The sequence below is a fragment of the Orbicella faveolata genome, unplaced genomic scaffold, assembly GCF_042242905.1.
Source record: "Orbicella faveolata isolate gen_17 unplaced genomic scaffold, um_ofav_v1 contig_13, whole genome shotgun sequence".
NCBI classification, from domain to species: Eukaryota; Metazoa; Cnidaria; class Anthozoa; order Scleractinia; family Merulinidae; genus Orbicella; species Orbicella faveolata.
The window spans coordinates 23,841,478-23,848,028 of record NW_028301540.1 but is presented as its reverse complement, the minus strand read 5'-3'; the positions used below and the strand labels follow the sequence as shown (position 1 = coordinate 23,848,028).

General features: G+C 42.1%; 1 pseudogene; it reads right to left on the bottom strand.

Annotated features, from left to right (window-relative positions):
• LOC149115696 (kelch-like protein 24) lies at nt 1-6,027 on the bottom strand (annotated as a pseudogene).
• Nucleotides 6,028-6,551: the final 524 nt, after the last annotated feature.

The following is a 6,551-nucleotide window of genomic DNA, read 5'->3' as shown; positions in this document are numbered from 1 at the left end:
AAAAATCAAAGAGAGAAAATCAACGTACCGCTTATGACAATATTGTGTCATGAATTGGGCAAACAGAATACTAATCGCTCTCACCTATAGACTCCAGGTTGGTCAGAACTCCTTTAAAAACTCGAAGAGTACATCCGTTCAAATAGTTATCGCAAAAACTCCTTTTCATGTTTGGGATCTTGTTAACAGGAACAGTAGCCTTGACGTTCCACTCATTACTTTCAGGGTTATAGCACTCAACTTTATCGCTGATTTTCCCTCGACGCCGAAATGTTGCTCTCGTCTGACGCCCACCGAACACGTATAAAGTTTCGTCAGCCAACACCATACTCCCCAAACTTCGGGCAAGTGTCAATCTAGCTATGCACTGCCACTCATCCATTAATATGTCATAAACTTCACAAGTTTTCAGGATATTTATTTCCATCATCAAGTCGAAATTCGAACCTCCAGCAATGAAAATCTTGTCATTTTTACAGGCACCAAAAGCGTTTAACCTCGCTTCATTCAAAGGCGCTATTTTTTTCCATTCATTTTGCTCGGTGTGGAATCTTGCGCATTCCGTGCGCACACCGGGAAGGTTACATCCCCTTCTTACACTCCCACCGATAACGTATATGTAACTGTCCATAGCCACGGCGCAAAAATTAGCTGTTTCAACCCATTTACACAAAGGCGTCAACGAATTGGAATCGAGGCTGAAAGTCCAAAGAGCGATCGAGCTAATTTCTCTTACAAAGAAGCAGATTTGGCTTTTCACGACTAACGGTTTCCCTTCGGAGAAAGGGAGCTTGTTTTTCCACGGTGCTGAAGACCAACAGTTTGAATCTGGGTCGTAGCATCGCGATCTGGCTATATCACTGGCAATAAAGAACACTTTGCCTCCACAGGAACTGTCGAGTAACGTGTTAGTTCCATATTGAGTCGCTGGCATTCAGTTGCTGGCAGAAGGTACCACTTATCTGTTGCCGGATGATAAATGCGCGGTTGCACGTCTCTAAAACGATCCGTGAGCACGATAACATTTATCATTAAAGCCTTCCTAGGAGGATGTGGTCGTGGAACATCGCAATCTGTTGGCCGATTAAGCCATTCTAATGCACCTGTCACGTTGTCGAGGCAGTCGGCATTTTTTTTCACAAGATCATTAGTCACGACATGGCTTAGTAAATAGTCATGCGATACACAAGTAAGTCGTACGTGACTAAACATTTCGCTGAATTTTCCGCTTCGTTGGCTTTTGTCGTGGGGAAAAATTAACGCCCGGGCGGAGTGTGGGGGTATTCAGCGGACACACTTTTATATAAAAATACGTTGTGTAAGTGATCCCGTAAAACTAAAGGACATTTTACATGCACATACGTAACAAGACATACTTTTCCCGCGTAAAATGTAAATATGGCCGACAAAAGTGGACGAGGAATATCTCCGTCTGCATTTGCATGATTATAGAAAGGAAAATGGCTATGTCTTTGGTTTTTTCGAGGGTGATCTTAAAGAATTTCTCGAAGAATATATGTCATCGAATTCAAGCTGCTTTGCTCTGTCAGATCGCCATAGTAAGGAATCTTACTTGGAGGAGGAATGCGAATTTATGCAAGATTTGCCGAGATGATGACGGAGAAGACTGGGTGGGCTGCGACGGGTGCGCCTAATATTTTCATGCGAGCTGCCTCGGTGTCAGTTATTCCAAAGTCCTCTCACAGCCATTCTTCTTTTGCCCTCATTGACAACCATTTTTATAGTTGATTGCATTATAAACTAGCCCCGGATTATTTGCCTTAAACAAGATTTTTGTTTTGAAACGAGTCTTAATTCCATTTGTAAATTCTTGAGCCTCTTACCAGTTGTTTTGAACACGGCATAACATTATATCGATTCCATGTCAGTAAACCTAAAAGTGAAACTAAGAAAATACTCTTCTTTTTTTCTTTGCCGTTAAATTAATTAAACCTTAGTCAGCTGCCACAGTGATATAACAACGTACTTCAGTATGCCTCGGAAAAAGGCCACGTTTGTCCGCTTTATATCAATGCAGAACTCGGAATGCTCCCATTCGATTGTAATGAATTTTTGCCAGACGATCCACGCGCAATGGCGTAATTGTAACTAATGTACAGAAGAGGGCAAAAAGAATTGAGTATTATAAATTCGCAAACAGAGATAAAAATGATACCAGGTGTGCAACATTGAGCGAATGCACACTTTGAGCGATATTTGATGACAATTGATGACACCTAAATAAAGTAATTAACTTTAAAGATCTGTGTGAATGGTACTTAAATATTCCGTGACGCTTACACAGCATATTTTTTTATTTAAAAGCATGCCCGCTGAATAATCCCACACTCCGCCCGGGCGTTAATATTTCCCTTTGTCGTGATCAATCCATGTAAGTATGATTTCCAAAACGTTTTCCTCGGGGTCAATCACTATCTCATCGCTTGAAATCCATTTTTCAACCTCATGGCTTGGCAAACTTAGGAACTCGTTAGAAGCAGTGACGGAGTTAAAGTTTGAATTGATGAATTTCCGGGTGCTCGCGACCAGCTCTTCACATGAATAGTGTTCTGCCAAGTAGTTCATCGAAATGCAGGTCTCAGTGGCGATGTGTTGCTCGAGAAATTTGCCAGCCATAGTTTTAAGATTTGAAAGGAGAAGAAAATCTGCCGTTTCGATCAGCTTCTCGGCATTTTCTGGGGTAATCTGAACGCTGCCATTATAAATAAACTGCACAATGTCCGCCATCTGAGACTCGGTTATCGTCTGAAGCCGAATAACTCCTTCATTACTCTCTTTCATGTCGCTGCTGAGAAGCTTTTCAAAGGATGGACTCGCCAGTGAAAGTACGTTTCTGTGAGCCCGGAACTGCTTTCCATCGTTCACCACCAAAGTTATATCGCAAGAGATTTCTTGATCTCGATCAAATCGATTCATGCTTCGCTTTCAAAGCGAAATCAAGGGTGAACGCAATCTTGAGCCTAGAGTTTATCCAGCTGCGTGGTCAGCGTTGAGCGTGACCAAGCAGTCGTCATGGAACGACGTTACATAATTAACGTTCTGAGGAATGACGACACACTCAAAACTGTGATGCAGTATGGCAGAATGGGTGGCCCCAGTGAAGACAAACGAAGAGTCCATGGGCTAATAGCGAAATACTGGAGTAAACGCGGCAACATCTCCCTCCGCACTCTCGGGTTACTCCCGAGAGAACGACCAGTCATTGTACTTTTAAGGTTAAATGTACTGAGATGTTTACTTGATTTTCATTAAGCGGTTACTAAAACACGCGCGCGCGCGAATCACTGCCTCCTCAATGTGGTGGCCCAGAATTTCCCCAGATCCTCGAGGGCGGGGGGTGAGTACCCCAGAAAAATTCAGTGGGGGTGTGCGGCCCGTTTTCCAAAAGCCTTTCCTTATTTATGACCAGACCAAAATTTCGATACCCTATTTATGGATGTTGCGGCTGACACAGTTGCCCTTAACATAATGTTTGAAGGGCTTTTGTCCATAGTCCTATCAATAATGATGAAAAAATCGCTTCTTCTAAAACAACATACCCAATTCAAGACTAGAGTAGAAAAACCATACCCTATTGCCGCCCCACCCCCAAGCAAGGGAAAAGACCCTGGGAACGAGGTTGACCAAAATGGCCAAATCGATACCCTATTTTATACGACCAAAACGACTGAAAAAACACACTCTTTAGGGCCACAGCTACCTACATAGCCCATAAAAGAGAGCACCCTTCCCTGTGTGAGAAATAGCGCAGAGAACGCATTGAGCCAATAAAAGGTACTTGATTTACAGAAAGACCGTGGACCAGAGTCCGCGTAGCCTTTTTTCAGCACAAGGATAAAAATTACCTCCGGGCTGTGGATTACTTTTCAAGAGATGTAGAGATCTGTCAATTGTGTCCAAGAATGTAACTTTACCCAGACTACCCTGCAACTAAAAACAATCCTCAGTAGACACGGGCTTCCAGACATCTTATTTACAACAACGGCTCCCAGTTCGATTCATGCAAGTTTATCACCTTCTCTACTGACTGGCAGTTTCAACACACACTATATCTGAGATATCCACAGTCCAACGGAGAAATGGAAAGGGCAGTCCAAACTATGAAGAAGTTATTAAATAAGAGTGCCATAGGGACTAATACTTGGCTCTCCTGACCTACAGAGTTACTCCAATGCACCACGGCTAGTTTCTCTCCCGCACAACTAAGCATAAGCCAGAAAATACGAACTAGGGTCCCGTACCGCCCTGATGAGCTGAAGCCAAAGACTCTTGACTATGATCATATCAGAAGAAAAGAGAGGGAGTACTAAGCAAATATGAATTTCGATTACGACAAGAAACAGACTTTTGAAAAATGAAAAAATCCCAACTGCAGTTCATATATTCCTTTTCCATTGGAGTCAACTGGTGCTTGCGTCAGTTTTCACTCCATACCGAAGACTGAGAATTAACATCATTTAAGAGCATGGCGAAAAAAAATCGCGGGGCGATCTACAGAGGTGCAAGCTTTGGTTCACCATTTTGCTTAGGAGGGGAAATATGCAAAAGTAACATCAACTCGCACACGGACTTTGGAGTCAAGAGCGCTTACACCATTTCAAGTGGAGTAAACGACCGCTACACAGATCTGGCAGGGACTGTTTACTTCTCGCCCGACGAGGTGGAGATGTTTTCAGAGATCTTGTTTGACGCGTACTTTCAAGATATGATGACTGTTAGCTAGCATGTTAGGTGTAATCGTTCCCCTGTCAGTCAGCATACATGCAAACGAACTTCGTTTGGAGAGGTCGCGCTCTTATCGAGTTATAGGTTGAATTGCATGTAGAGGTTTATTTCTTTTTCATGATCTGTTTGCTATTTTAAGGATAACCAAAGTCAGTAAAGATAGTGAATATAGCATATCAGTCTTTTGTTATCACCTTCGGCTATTTTCATTACTCAATCATCACCCTCAATTTATCGACGGTGACGAACATTAAAAAAGAAACTTGCAAATCACTTGTCAGGGGCGTAGCCAAGATTTTTCAAAGGCGGGGGTAACACTGTGTCAAAATGAGGGTACTCACCATTTTGTCATGCCATTTTTGTCACCTGTGGTAGGTTGCTTACTTAAAAAAGGCTTACAAAAGGGGGCTCACGGGCATCTCAGGACCCCCTCCCCTGGCTACGCCACTGCTTGTTCACTCTAGTACACGAGGCCTGGTATTCGGCGAAGTACTGTTGATCGCAGAAAACCTAGACCAAATAATGCTTTTTTCAGCGTTTGTTGCGAACGTGCTCATCAAGAGACGAGAAATATTGTTATTTTGGTCTTAAGAATGAGGTGGAGTGGGACAGGAGCCAAGTTTAGGGAGTAAAGTGACTCAATCAAGTACGACTTGACAAGTCTAGAAATTTGTTGTTTATAATATCGAGTTCAAGGATTGACTTCAGTCACATGAGAGAAAGAGACCAATATTTACTATTGACTCTTGGGTTGTTTACCATTTACCCAAAAATTCCGGAAATTTTGGTAGGAATGTGGATGGGAAGACAACTTTGGCTGGACCGACGGGAAAATTTCCGAACTGATAAATGGGAAAATTTTGAAAGGTAGTCCAAACTTTCCAACCGAAATATCTGAGTGGAAAATGTGCATACCATTTGCAATTCTTCACCGCAATCTTGGATCATGGAATTATCAGCAGGTCGAACTCGTCCTAGGCTCTCTCAGTCAATTTCGGGTTGTTGAGTAAATGGTAAATGACAATCCGAACGGAACTTACAATCAAGGATTTTTACTTACCATTTGGAGAAACCGTTGACGAACTGGTTTCCCCGTGTAAATGGTAGACAACCCTGGACTCCACAAAAAAAAATACATAAATAAAAAAGTCCATTTTCGTGATAAGCCGTCGTTCGAAATGTTAAGCGAGAACAATCACGAGAGTCCAACATCCCACGATTGCTGTTGATCATGAGGTTCAACGATATCAGTAACAGACAGCGAGACTGAGATGTACGGTTTTTATGGAAGTGCTTGAGACAAGAAGCACTCGACATGCAAGTTTCAAATACCGATCTGAATCAAAGAGAGTTCTGTGAAAATTACCACGCCATCATGGCGTGATCACTTGCTCCACAACTTCGAGATGTTTGTTTTTTTTTTTTTTTCCACAGCTTTTGAGAGTTCTCCCAAACTATCATTAGTTAATGTTTCTATTCAACAATTAAGTTATGCGCTCGAGATTTCTGTTTGAACAATAGAGTGTTTCTGTCGAGGAACTGTATCGGCCGATAGTTGCCCCGCGAAATTTGATGTTCTTAAAAACAAATATTTGGCCAAGAAGCGAAGCTTCGAGGGCAAATATGCTAAGCGGGCAAATTTCCAAGAAGCAACTATAAGATCGATATATAGTTCCGAGACATAAACACTCCATTGTTTTCATTGTTCACCACTAAATTTTCTTCCGCACACCAGTTTAAAAATCATACTGAATTATTTCTAACTTTTTTGACTCTTTTTTTGGATGAAAACCGTAAAAGCCAAA